The 14940-nt window shown below is 40.4% G+C and overlaps 1 non-coding gene across 1 annotated transcript; it reads right to left on the bottom strand.

Moving 5' to 3' along the window:
- Positions 1-13096: 13096 nt before the first annotated feature.
- Positions 13097-13203, bottom strand: LOC141603156 (small nucleolar RNA R71). The gene has a single exon (XR_012525051.1). It is a non-coding gene; the product is annotated as a small nucleolar RNA R71 (small nucleolar RNA).
- Positions 13204-14940: the final 1737 nt, after the last annotated feature.

The following is a 14940-nucleotide window of genomic DNA, read 5'->3' as shown; positions in this document are numbered from 1 at the left end:
CAAATAAAACTCCAAGGCAATTTATAAAATATTTTAACTCAATTATTACAAATTCTCTTTTTAAATTAAATTACAAAAACTGACATAAATAAAAGTGAAGTCTTCTAGATGATAGTCTAGCACTAAGTCGTCTGATCCAATGTCTCACGCCCATCCAGCTCCCGTCCTATCTCTTAAACCTGTCAAGTCTGCTCCCCATAAAACGGTTCATCACAGGTGTTCACGAATACACAGGGTCAACCACGAGGTTGAGTAGGGAAAACGATAAAACAATAAAATATGATATGCATGATACTCCGCCACCTCCATCTCCATCTCAACTCATCACACACATCTCATATCTCCATTCTCATATCTCATAACCCGGACAACCCAGCCATACCGATCCCCGGTAGACTATATATATCGACCGTAGCCGATCCGCCACTCTTGTTGAGGACACCAGGGCAAGTCTGCAGAACCCGCCCGGGCCTTATCACAATCCACATCGTATCTCAACATCGTCACTCCTACACCATCCTCCAACTCCAATGCATATGACATGCTAAACAGTAATAATGCAACACAATGTGTATATTAATGAATGAATCATGCCGGCCTATCAAAATATTGAAATAATATACTCAACACTAACGATTCGATCAACCCCACCTCATTACATGCAACACAACATCAAACACAACCACGAACAAGTCAACGATCTCAGCTTGGTCATATGAAACATAAACAAGTCAACTCGATTCAATAATACGATAAGGAGTCAAGTGTGTTTCCCCTACCTCAAAGTGCCAGCAAATCCAACTAAGCAGTCAAGCAGTCTAGAAATAAGGCAATGAATTTGATTATCGATCCTTCACGAATCCGTCACCTAAAACAATTATAATATTTATTATTAACTACTAAATACAGAATTTCCCAAATTAGAAACCTTCCCGAAATAGTAACTTTCCACTTTAATCAGTCCCGACCCAAAACCCGACTTGAATTATTTAACCGAATCGGGAATTAAATTAAATAACTACTATGATAGATAAAGTATTGAACGAATTAAACATTTTAAGAAAACCCGACTCAAACATAAAATAATTCAACAACCCGACTTAAACCCGTCTTTCATTAATTAAATAACTCGGAATTAAATTAATTAGTTAAACATACGACCCATTAACAAATTATAACGATTAACTATGAAAACCCGTTTCAAAAACAACTCGAGTAACCCGTCATCACCCCCGTCCCTTCACACACGCTCACCGCCACCACCACAGCCACAACGTGGCCGTGTCAACCACCAGCCGTGGTCCCCACTTCAACCCAACCACCAACGGCCACCCCCATGGGGTCGATTGCCGCCGGCGGCGGTTCAACCCAGGGCCGCCATTTGGCCTGGTTCACCACCACGCCTCACCAACACCCCTCGTTCTCCACCTGTCACCACCGCAACCATTAAACAATCACCGCCCAAAACCACCCGTCAACTCGCCGCCATCCCACGAACCCGGACACCATGGCACCACCATTTCGACCTCCCCGAGTCCACGGTGGTGCCACCTCAAACCCAGCCGTCTAAAACTCACCTGAAAACAACCCAAAACCCGTTTTGGCTACCCCTGTCGCTGCCGCCTCTCACAACCACTACCACCACCCAAAACCTCCCTAACCACCACCAATAGGGGCGACTCAGACCACCCAACACCATTACCCCGACACCAACCACCCTTATCCCCTCCCTAAGACACGCAACCACAACCAAAAACCCGACATAAAAGATGAAAACAGAGGAGGGGTGTGACCTGCTTACCTTTCCGCCACCACAACAACCACCAGGGCCACCCTACGCCGTCGACAACCTCCCTTTGACCTTCCTTGCTGCGCCGTCACCACTCCTGCTCTCTCTCTCTCTCTCTCTCGTTTTGCGTGAAAGGCTGCCAAAAGGGCTGATGAAAGGGGGAGGCGGGTTGAGGGAGTTGCTAGGGTAAAATTAGGTTAAAACTTAGGTTAAATGGTTAATTGGGTCATGGGTAATTAATTCTGGGTAAGTGGGTAAACGTCATGGTCCGCGTGGTTGGTAAACGAGTTGGTTAACGGGACTTCGTTCAGTTAAACCCGTCTTAACAAGCTCACGAATAACTTAATCCTACGATATCATTACGACCCAACAAATACTCGACTCAACTATTATCCCGACATAATTAGTAAAATAATATATAATAATTATATATACAATATCCGTTTAATTAATTATATTATATAAAATACGGGGTATTACAGTCTTCCCCCCTTAAAATGAACTTCGTCCCGAAGTTCGCTCATCCACCGAACCTCCAAGAACCACCGTGGTTACCAACACAGATTTTTTTCTAGTACAAGAACTCATGATCTTACGCGGGTGAAACGGTATGTTACATTCTACCCTCCTAAAAGAAAGTTACGTCCCGGAACTTACTTCATGCAAATCTATCACCACTCATGAACTCGTGCAACTATCGGAGCGCCATAACAGCAGCAGTTTAATTACACAACATAGAGAACTCATTTTTATGGGTACCACGCAACGAAACATCAGCGAAACATCAGCTTGAACAAACTACGATCTACAACTTGATCAAAACTACAATCTATACACAAGTGGAACATAAACCTTAAGATTTTACAATCCTACCCAACTAAAAACATGGTTACGTCCTCGTAACCTCCTCTCAACTTTCATATTCCAATATAACAAAACACTGTCAACAACATGTAATCAGAAAGGAACTCATGACCAAAAGATTGCACAGTAACATTAAAGTTGAAAACAAGGTTTTATTATGAAATTAACTGATTGTCAACAAGTAACGCTTATTACTTAGTTCATGCTTGACTTAAAACACAACATCGTACCAAAAGAACAACAAGAAGGAACCAAAGGTTTACACGGTTTCACAACAGACCGATCATGGTGTTACTAGCCCTAACCTAACGGTCCTTAGGTCGCGCTTCCTCTGTTTCTGGTGACTTCTATGTCATTCCCTTTCTGGTTCACCTCTTCCCCGAAGTCTGGCATGGGTGGTTGATCGTACTTTCGGCATCGGTACATTAGCGTAAAATTCGTGTCTCAGTCGCCTGCTATGAAGTCAAAAGGTATGCTCGGGCGGGTATTTGGCCCCGCCGAAAGAATTGGGGTCACGGAAAAGCCTTATGCAATGGGTGGTCAACTCTCTCATATAAAATCGTTTTCTTTGTCCTTTAGTATGCCAGAGTCAGGAATAGAATCGATAAGGGTATATGCTCTTAACTGAGTATTAGTTAAATACTCAGGGTGCCCATTATGGCCATACATGTCCATGGCAGCACAAAGTCTCTCACAATGTTCATTAAAGTCAGCATCAGGTGACATGTAACAGTCTTGCGGGTGTACATTGTAGGGATCCATCCTACAAAATGGAAGGTTAACAAATTTAGACACAAGGGTGTTAAGACAAAGGATTCATCCTCGAGGTTTAAGTGTGCGAAAGATATATAACAAGTTTTCAGGGTAACTGTTGTAATACCAGGGTTTGGTCAACTCAAGATCATCACAGTTCGCATTATCTACCAGAGAACAACCATTTTAGAAATATCAACCGCAAGATTACACGTAAACCAGCATACAATCTAACATTGACTCCACCAAATTCCACTCACAAGTCAAAACCGTTACCAATTCCGAATAATTGACTCGCCCTACCACTAATAAATCACCAGGAGTATTAAAACATGCGATACATAAGCACTACTTAACACCTTGAAACCATGGAAAGCATAACACGTAATCAAACCTTTTGACTCATCAGACCTACAACACGAATTAGCCAATTTGTTTGATATAAATTCCGAAACATACTCGCTAATAAAAGTAACACATATGATCCCTGACAACAACAACATTAATTCCATATCACACATGTGTTTGACATTTTAGCAACCATATCATTCAATTGTGTCCAGCCACTTAGTACAACTCATTTTCAGCAAAACAAACGATATCGCATAAAGAGTTTAAACATACATTTGCCATCCTATACTTTGTAGAATTCTAGCTATGGTAACAGATTAGCAACTTGGACGACTCCTCTGATTTGCACGACTTAAATACTTAGGCAACTCATATGCTCAATTAAATGCAGCTATAACGACTATCATTAAAACCAATGCATATCATGTGAATCATCAAAGGGTTATCCTATTATAATTGTCAACATAGTTATCATAAAAATCTTTATTTTAATATAATTGATAGTAACGACTCGAGAATATAAATATGCCAATTGTCGTGTTATATCAAACAGTTTCCTTTATATCATACCCATGCATTTGCAAGAATCACTTTAGTGCTTTACGACATTGTAATAACGAACATATTCAATGACACAAATAACAACACTGTTTATTATCATGTTATAGGTTTTAGGTTCGACTGAAATAATTTAATACGATGAAGGCAATAAGTATAACTATAGGCACACAGACTCACATAAAGGACTTTAGGACCCAGATGACATCCTACATGTGGGAACATTTAGACATAACCATTACTACCGTTCCTGTGTAAAATATTTAACATCATTATTGTAAATATTCATGCGAGTACATTAGGACATTTAACACCACCAAATTTACCAAGATATGATAATATGGTTTTATGTTTATGTATACCCGACCACTATACGAATAAGATGCACACCCAGAGACATTACATCATGCCAAATGTATACAAAGTATGCAAACAACTGGACTCGTATGAACATTTCACCCTCGATTCAGAGTCAAATTAAGCTATCCAATATTACTCATGCTATCATGCCAACAATGTTGTCAACTAAGTTTTAATTGTATCACTTGTTAAGATATATAACTACTGAACATGCGTGCTACTATCATCATGTAAAACATTATAATTTCACATCACTAAGGCTCATTAATTAACCAAACAACTGTATGGAGACTTAACATAGAACGTACATTTTACAGGTCATGATTCACGTTGTAACTTTCAAAATCACGAATAAACAGCCGTCCAACGAAAACTTAAGTTATATTACTTTTCATAACATACAGAGAGTTAATAGTTCGTGATAAAAAGAAGGAGGTCGAAAGTTCAAGAATTCAATTTCTAAAGAATTTTACAACTCAGTTGGTCCAAACAAGTATGTGACAGCAATTGGTCCGAAACTTGGGTCAGTTTGCAAGGCTTACCATTTAATATAGAGTCATCAAGAATTTGCGTGGCTTATCAATTTGAAAATGTGTGCGAAACCTCTAGTCAATGGAGTTGGAATTATGCAAAAATCATTTACACAATTTAAATGAGGATTTTTTTACAAAAACGTTGGTCAAAACATCACTGCACAGGAACTTCCCGACCACAGCCCACTAAAACATTTATTACTCTTAATCCGTATACTCTATAAGCATGAAACCAACGCCAAAAGAACACTAACTCACGAGGCTATTTCTCATAAATTTTTCATCCGTAGAAAATTAACAGGAAGGAAATGACAGCAAGATCAATTACAGAGTAAAATCAAACAAAACGGATTTCAACACTAAATCATTCATTTTCCATGTTCCAAGCTCTTACAACCATACTATCGATACTAACTCATCCTAACTCAAATCCCACACTTTTGTATTTACGTAAACATCTATCTCATAGAAGTCCATTCGCATCCCGACCTACCCCTTACGTCTAATCAGGATTGCTACGACTGGAAACAAGCGATTCAATGGTGTTTCTCATTACGATCACGATACTATACTAGCATGGCTTTGGGATCACATAACCACATATTACCAGACATAATAGCACTATTAACACGTCATTCACATCCATCCAGATAAATATTATCAACTCGCAATTATTTTCACGCTCACGATTACCACAATCCAACACTTCATTGATTATTACACTGAACACGAAAATTTATACTCATCTCCACGACATCATATGGTCACGTCATCATTTATACAAAACACTTACTGTAACGTTGTCCGGCAGAATGGTTAGAATATATGGGTCTCAGGGTATACATCAACTCGCTTATATCCAAGGTTTTCCTTCTAACTACCCCATTCACTCGTTTTCTCTTGGGTTGCCTGGTTCAAAACTGAGAGGGCAAAAGAGCACGCATTAAGGGCGCCTTCTTAACCGCACTGTGAGCTCCTAACAGTTTATTCCCAGGGGTTCATTTTATTTAGACACATCCTACGTTCATTAGGTTCATTGGTTTAGGCCTGAGGATCGTTCGCTCTGATACCACTTTGTAACACCCCCGTTTATTTAAGGGCCTGAACTAGGACTCCTCAGATAAATGACGGTGTTACCATCTCGGTTTCCCGAGGTAGTGAATAACAAATAAAACTCCAAGGCAATTTATAAAATATTTTAACTCAATTATTACAAATTCTCTTTTTAAATTAAATTACAAAAACTGACATAAATAAAAGTGAAGTCTTCTAGATGATAGTCTAGCACTAAGTCGTCTGATCCAATGTCTCACGCCCATCCAGCTCCCGTCCTATCTCTTAAACCTGTCAAGTCTGCTCCCCATAAAACGGTTCATCACAGGTGTTCACGAATACACAGGGTCAACCACGAGGTTGAGTAGGGAAAACGATAAAACAATAAAATATGATATGCATGATACTCCGCCACCTCCATCTCCATCTCAACTCATCACACACATCTCATATCTCCTTTCTCATATCTCATAACCCGGACAACCCAGCCATACCGATCCCCGGTAGACTATATATATCGACCGTAGCCGATCTGCCAGCTCGCAGCTGAGGACACCAGGGCAAGTCCTGCAGAACCCGCCTGGGCCTTATCACAATCCACATCGTATCTCAACATCGTCACTCCTACACCATCCTCCAACTCCAATGCATATGACATGCTCAACAGTAATAATGCAACACAATGTGTATATTAATGAATGAATCATGCCAGCTATCAAAATATTGAAATAATATACTCAACACTAACAGTTCAGTCAACCCCACCTCATTACATGCAACACAACATCAAACACAACCCGAACAAGTCAACGATCTCAGCTTGGTCATATGAAACATAAACAAGTCAACTCGATTCAATAATACGATAAGGAGTCAAGTGTGTTTCCCCTACCTCAAAGTGCCAGCAAATCCAACTAAGCAGTCAAGCAGTCTAGAAATAAGGCAATGAATTTGATTATCGATCCTTCACGAATCCGTCACCTAAAACAATTATAATATTTATTATTAACTACTAAATACAGAATTTCCCAAATTAGAAACCTTCCCGAAATAGTAACTTTCCACTTTAATCAGTCCCGACCCAAAACCCGACTTGAATTATTTAACCGAATCGGGAATTAAATTAAATAACTACTATGATAGATAAAGTATTGAACGAATTAAACATTTTAAGAAAACCCGACTCAAACATAAAATAATTCAACAACCCGACTTAAACCCGTCTTTCATTAATTAAATAACTCGGAATTAAATTAATTAGTTAAACATACGACCCATTAACAAATTATAACGATTAACTATGAAAACCCGTTTCAAAAACAACTCGAGTAACCCGTCATCACCCCCGTCCCTTCACACACGCTCACCCGCCACCACAGGCCACCACGTGGCCGTGTCAACCACCAGCCGTGGTCCCCACTTCAACCCAACCACCAACGGCCACCCCCACTGGGTCGATTGCCGCCGGCGGTTCAACCCAGGGCCGCCATTTGGCCTGGTTCACCACCACGCCTCACCAACACCCCTCGTTCTCCACCTGTCACCACCGCAACCATTAAACAATCACTGCCCAAAAACCACCCGTCAACTCGCCGCCATCCCACGAACCCAGACACCATGGCACCACCATTTCGACCTCCCCCGAGTCCACGGTGGTGCCACCTCAAACCCAGCCGTCTAAAACTCACCTGAAAACAACCCAAAACCCGTTTTGGCTACCCCTGTCGCTGCCGCCTCTCACAACCACTACCACCACCCAAAACCTCCCTAACCACCACCAATAGGGGCGACTCAGACCACCCAACACCATTACCCCGACACCAACCACCCTTATCCCCTCCCTAAGACACGCAACCACAACCAAAAACCCGACATAAAAGATGAAAACAGAGGAGGGGTGTGACCTGCTTACCTTTCCGCCACCACAACAACCACCAGGGCCACCCTACGCCGTCGACAACCTCCCTTTGACCTTCCTTGCTGCGCCGTCACCACTCCTGCTCTCTCTCTCTCTCTCTCGTTTTTTGCGTGAAAGGCCGCCAAAAGGGTCGATGAAAGGGGAGGCGGGTTGAGGGAGTTGCTAGGGTAAAATTAGGTTAAAACTTAGGTTAAATGGTTAATTGGGTCATGGGTAATTAATTCTGGGTAAGTGGGTAAACGTCATGGTCCGCGTGGTTGGTAAACGAGTTGGTTAACGGGACTTCGTTCAGTTAAACCCGTCTTAACAAGCTCACGAATAACTTAATCCTACGATATCATTACGACCCAACAAATACTCGACTCAACTATTATCCCGACATAATTAGTAAAATAATATATAATAATTATATATACAATATCCGTTTAATTAATTATATTATATAAAATACGGGGTATTACACCCAATCATCACTGGGTGGTTGGCGGGAGGTGCATAAATGAGGTGTCTACAGAGCCCCCACTTTGACTAAGGCTTGGACAAGGCAAAAGTCAATGTATAGCCCTGGGGTCAATAGAAGATTACAAGCTGAAGACTATGGCTACGCGAGGCGGTTCAAGGGGTCTAAGCCAAGGGCCTGTCGTCGGGAACATTTTAAAGTCTGTTGACTATCGAGGAGGGTCGTTTAAAGTCTATTAGACTACGTGAGAAGGCTGGCCATCCATAAGAAGAAATCATACCTTGGAGGCTCTTGGGTTGAAACGGGATTGAAAATGCTTCGATAAAACTCTCTTTTTCTGAAGATAATTCGGCAACTGAAGGCATCGGGGATAGTTGACTTGAAGTAGGCGGATCTCTTCGAGAATCGCTTGAAGGATAACTTGATTTGATTGAAAACTTGATTTTGATTGAAAACTTGACTTGATTGGAGACTTGACTTGGTTGAAAACTTGATTTGAACTATCGCTGGGGAACAAAACCTTGTAATCACTGGGGCGAATGTAGACTGGATGGATGAAAAGAGTACACCCGTAGAGAATATACGGAGCAGAAATACCCGTTGCTTTAATAGAAACACCTCAAGGCGGGAAAGTATAGGGCTTGGGCCCATCCTAACGGGGTTCTAACGACTTGAAAGGAAAGCTGCTGTAAAACTTACTGACTTGAGTAGCCTAGGTCGTTGGGACTGGGTTCCTCCTAGCTTTGCGGTCCTCATACGGTACATAAGGGCCATGGTTCATCCTGAGCTGATGGAGAAGGGGACTTCTCCTACTACCGTCGGTCCAGGTCTCATTTTGGAGGTATGAACCTTCCTTTTTCTTTGCCATTTGATACTAAATCTGCTTATAAATGAAAGATCATTTGAAAGCACGAATTCTGAGATGAATTTTGATTTGAACTCGACTTTGAACTTGAAAAATTTTTCCCTTTTGAGATTGAAAATTTGAATGTAAAATATTTTTGAACTTGAACTTGAACTTGAACTTGAGATTGAAATTGAGATTTGACTTGAAATTGAAATTGAAATTGAAACTGAAATTGAAATTGAAATTTGACATGAAATTGAAATTGAAATTCGACTTGAAATAAAATTTGAGATTGAAATTGAAATTTGACTTGAAATTGAAATTGAAATTGAAATTGAAATTGAAATTGAAATTGAAATTTTTGAATTTGACTTAAAAGTGAAATTGAAATTGAAATTTTTGAATTTGACTTGATGTTGAAATTGAAATTGAAATTTGACTTGAAATTGAAATTGGACTTGAGATTGAAATTTTGAACTTTAAATTGAACTTGAGATTGAAATTTTTTAATTTGACTTGAAATTGAAATTGAAATTTTTGAATTGGAATTTTGATTTTGAAAATTTGTCTTAAATAAAGTTTGATTTTTTTTTTTTGAAACAAGTTTGAATTGAATTTGGAAACTTGGATTGATCTTTAGATTACTGATTTTTAATTTTTGATTTTTGATTATTGTACCGTTTTTTGTTTTTTAGGCATGGGTATACTCATATTTCCCCAGCTTCGCTCCTAAGAGGGCAGCGGACATGGCGAGAGAATATCCCGTTGTTAGAGACTGGATTATATGTCGTCAGAAGAGCCAGCGGTCTTCTTACGACATCTGTAGGAAGGGTGACAACGCCGTGCACCTTGACAATGTAAGCATTCTTCTTGCTCTTGATTTTTACTCGTCTTTAAAACCATATTGATCATAGGAATGACCTCCTGGCATCCTTTTTAGTGGGTGCCGCGACCTTGGGAGGACTACACTGGCGCTCCAGCTTTCGTAGCCGACGTTCTTCATCCTAGGAGTTCGAGTAGGCTTCTTCTGGCGACGCCCATGGAACCTATGTGGTACCTGGGTGAGCGGTTGGCTCGACAGTGCCTCCGTGACACTTTTGTAGTTCCCATCGATCCTCCACAAACGATGTTTAGGGAGCCTTCTGATGTGACCATAATTGGCGCATATTTAGCCCCCGAATTAGCCTTGTTCCCATGCTTTTTAGTGCTTATTTGGGTCATTTCTTATCTTTAGTTCTTTGTTTTGCATATTCTTTGAGATTTTGATCCCTTGGTAGGAAAGGAGTAAGAATCTTGCATTTTCATGGCAAAACGAGACTAAATTGATCAAATTCAATGACCAAGCATCAAGGAGAGACAAGATTAGAAGGCCTTTGTACATATTATAGTAGAAGAGCAAAGTTGAGAAAGGATCCTTGAGTCCCCAAGGAAATCCCCAAGGAATTTATGAAGAAAAGGGAAGAAAAGAAGAAGATTTGTTCCGATCGACAATCCGAGCGGATTGTCACCAATCCGTCCGTCCCCAGAAGAAGACAATCCGAGAGCGGCTTTGCCACAATCCGCTCGGATTCCACCTCCACAATCCGCCCGGATTCCCCTGAATCCGCTCGGATTCCAACGCCAGAATCCGCCCGTCCCGACCCTATTCCGCCCGGATTCGAGCACAGCACGGATTGTCTTCTCCAAGCTACGAAGAAAGAAGCCCTTCTCTCAGAAAATACCGGCTCCTCCTTGCTCAACTTAAAAAGTGTAATTACTAGTTTAGCCCTTAGTTAACCCTAATGCATCCTCCCTAATTTCCACTATAAATACCCCATTAGTCTAATTAGAGGAGCATGTTCTTCTTATCAATAATTAGTGTAGTTAATATCAATCAAATCTCTCTTTAATATTGTAATCAAGTATTAATCAAGTTTTAATCCAAGTTTTAGTTCTTTAATCTCTCTCTTGTTCATCCTTTATTTTGGGTAATTGAAGATTATTTGGGTTATTGTTGGGAGATTGACAACCTCTCAATCAAGCATTCAAGTACTTCTTTTATCTTTGCTTTATTATTGGAATCATTAGTAGGTATAATCTCTTAATCCCTTTTTAATTATTGTTAATTACTTTCATTTATTCATCATGTTTCATATTGTTGGTATGATTGACAACCTTGCTAGCATGATCAACATGATAATGAGTGAGTAGTCTATTAGCTAGGGTTAATGGGTGATTAGGGAAAACCAACATGGGGAATGATTCATGCTTAAATTAATATGCTTTCATGTTTTATTTGCTTGCTTGTTTTGATCTCAACTCATGCACATGTTATATTTGATGAAATGCTAAGCCTATGAATCCTTGCATTTACTATCATCTCCTATCTTTTCAATGAGACTTGTAAGACATAACCCAACTCAAGTCTCATTAGACCATGCATGTTGTTGAGTAGGGAAGATTAAGTCGACTTGTAGGTGTTGTACAATCTAATCGATTCGGCTCCGGCACCCAAACTTTCCTAGGATTGTAAGATATAACCCAACTCAATCCATCACAACAATAATTGCTTGCTTATAATTTGAGAACATGTTTGTATGATCATATCCCATGATTCCCCTATGATCCCATGACACCCTAGTGCCTTTAATCAATTGTTTATACCCCTTTAATTCATCTTGCTTGTTTATTTTTATTGCTATTTTAGTTTAGTGACCTTCTACATCAACCCAATTTGTGACACCCCTTAGACACCACTAGTTGCAATAGAAATCTCATTTCAATACCCGTCCCTTGGGATCCGACCTTTACTTGCCTCTTTACTAATTGTAGAGTTGTTTGTGGAGCTATAAATTGTGTTTTGATTCGACCGTGACCAACGACCACATCTTAATTTGTGAACACTTAGCGGGATCGCATCAAAAATGGCGCCGTTGCCGGGGACGGTGTTTGTTTGATTTAGATTTCTTTTTATTGTCATTAGTTGTGTCTTTCTTCTCCTTGAGGAAGTAAAACTCCTCAAGGTTTGTTCTAAATGTTTTCGAGTTGTTTGATATTTTGCATGTCTAGAAGGTTACAAGGTGATTTGTTACCTTTTGACCGTGAAATCGAAAGAACCTTGACGAACAATAGGAGAGTTGTTAGGAGGAATTTAAGAGGTATTAGTGAAGTTGTCCAACCCACTAGTGAGTTTGTCAATCCTTTCGCAATAGAAGGAGAAGAGAACCTATTACACAATACCCCACAAAATCCACCTACAATGCCAAAATTCTCGTCACACTCCGTACCCACCGAGGAGAATCTACCAAATGGTACTCCTACACCGCAACATCTAACCGGAAATTTTATTGCCAAGTCCGCCTTCATCAAATTAGTTGAGAGGAGCCAATTCGGGGGGATGCCTAGTGAGGACCCTCATTCTCATATGGAAACCTTTTGCGACTATTGTGATGCTATCTCTAAAACGGGCGTGACTCAAGACCAAATTAGATGGGTCTTATTTCCTTTTTCCTTAATCGGCACCGCGAAGCAATGGTTGAAGGGCCTTGATAAGGCCAGCCTTGGAATAGATTCTTGGAAGAAGTTGGCTCTAGCTTTCTACAAAAAATTCTACCCATCGGAAAAGACTAACATGCTAAGAGCTCAAATTACGGGTTTTAAGCAAAGGGATGAAGAGTCTTTGTATGAAGCTTGGGAGCGGTTCAAGGGAATTTGTCGCTCATATCCTCACCATGGACTTAGTGAATGGTTTTTGGTACAACAATTTTGGAATGGTTTATATGAAGATTCTAGGAACATTCTCAATATGGGATCAAATGGAATGTTCACCGAAGTTGATGACAATCAAACATGGAACAAGATTGAGGAAATGGCGGTCCATAACTCACAATATAGTAGACCTCGCAAGGCTACTAGAGGAGGAAAGCATGAAGTGGACTCCGTTACTCAATTGGGTGCTCAACTTAGTGCTCACATTGACACAATCAACTTGAAGTTCGAACAAGCTATGGCTAGACTTGAGGAAAACTCAAAATCATCAAAGCATCATGTTAATGCCATGACGGCATCCTCATCAATCCCAAGTGGGATATGTGAGAATTGTGGAACTTTGGGACATGACCAAGGTGAATGTAGGGGAACAAATGAACAAGTGAATGCTTTCCAAGCATACAAGAGTGGTACCCCTTATTCCAACTTTTACAATGAAAACACCAAATTCCATCCAAATCTCTCATACAAAAGCCAAAATGTTCAAAACCCTCAAACAACATACACTCCACCACCCATGAGAAACCAAAATCAAAGACCCTTTTACAATCAAAACCAAGGTTACCAAAATCAAAATCCATACAATTGACTAAACTGGCATCTTCAAGCTCACAAAGACAAAAGGGGCAATTACCACCTCAAAGTAATCCCCCTAGACATGAAACGGTTAGTGCCATTCACTTGAGAAGTGGTACAAGGTATGAAGCACCGAAGAAGCAAGTTGAGGATGAAGTTGTGGAAGCTAGTGAAAAGGAAGAAATTGTGCAAAACTCCAAAGATGGAGAATCGTCAAAAGAAGAAAGTTCAAAGAAAAATGAAGACAAGGCCAAGGAGAAGGAGCCCATTGTAATTAGACTCCCTTTTCCAAGTCGTCAAGCCAAGCCCAAATTTGATGATCAACTTGGAAAATTCATGGAAATTGTGAAGAATTTGGAAGTCTTAATTCCTTTCACGGAATTAATCAATCACGTTCCGGCCTATGCGAAATACATGAAAGATATCCTCACAAAGAAGAAGTCGATCCGGAAGCTTGAGACTATCGCCTTCACTAAGGTGAGTAGTGCAATACTTCAAGGGAGTTCACCTCCAAAGTTAAAGGATCCGGGAAGCTTCTCAATACCGTGTACCATTGGCGACACAACGATCAACAAAGCCTTATGTGATCTAGGGGCTAGTGTGAGTGTCATGCCGTACTCGGTAAGTAAAAGGTTGGGGATGGGAGAGCTTAAATGCACCAATATCACACTCCAAATGGCCGATAGATCGACGAAGACACCGTTAGGGATATGGGAAGATGTCCCCGTGCGAATTGGGAAGTTTTTCATCCCGGTGGACTTTGTCATTATTGATATGGAGGAAGATTCCAACATTCCAATCATCCTAGGAAGACCTTTCCTACACACCGCCGGTGCGGTGATTGATGTGAAACATGGTGAGCTCACTCTAGAAGTGGGAGATGAAAGCATAACTTTTAATCTTGACAAGACTATGAGAGCTCCTCGTTTGCATGAACCATGTTTCATGATTGATCATTATAGCCGAAAGGATGAAAGGAAGAAATCGGAACTCCAATGGAAGAAGAAAATTGAAGATGCTCCATTCAAAGAGCAAGTGAATTGTGACAAGGAGAGCTTGCAAAGCTCATCAAAATCAACCAAGGAAGAAGAGGATGGCCTCATTGGCCAAGAGAAGAAATTGGGAGAGTTG

Source organism: Silene latifolia, chromosome 9, assembly GCF_048544455.1.
Source record: "Silene latifolia isolate original U9 population chromosome 9, ASM4854445v1, whole genome shotgun sequence".
Taxonomy (NCBI): Eukaryota; Viridiplantae; Streptophyta; class Magnoliopsida; order Caryophyllales; family Caryophyllaceae; genus Silene; species Silene latifolia.
The sequence above is the reverse complement of the archived record's forward strand: the minus strand, read 5'-3'. Positions and strand labels throughout refer to the sequence as shown.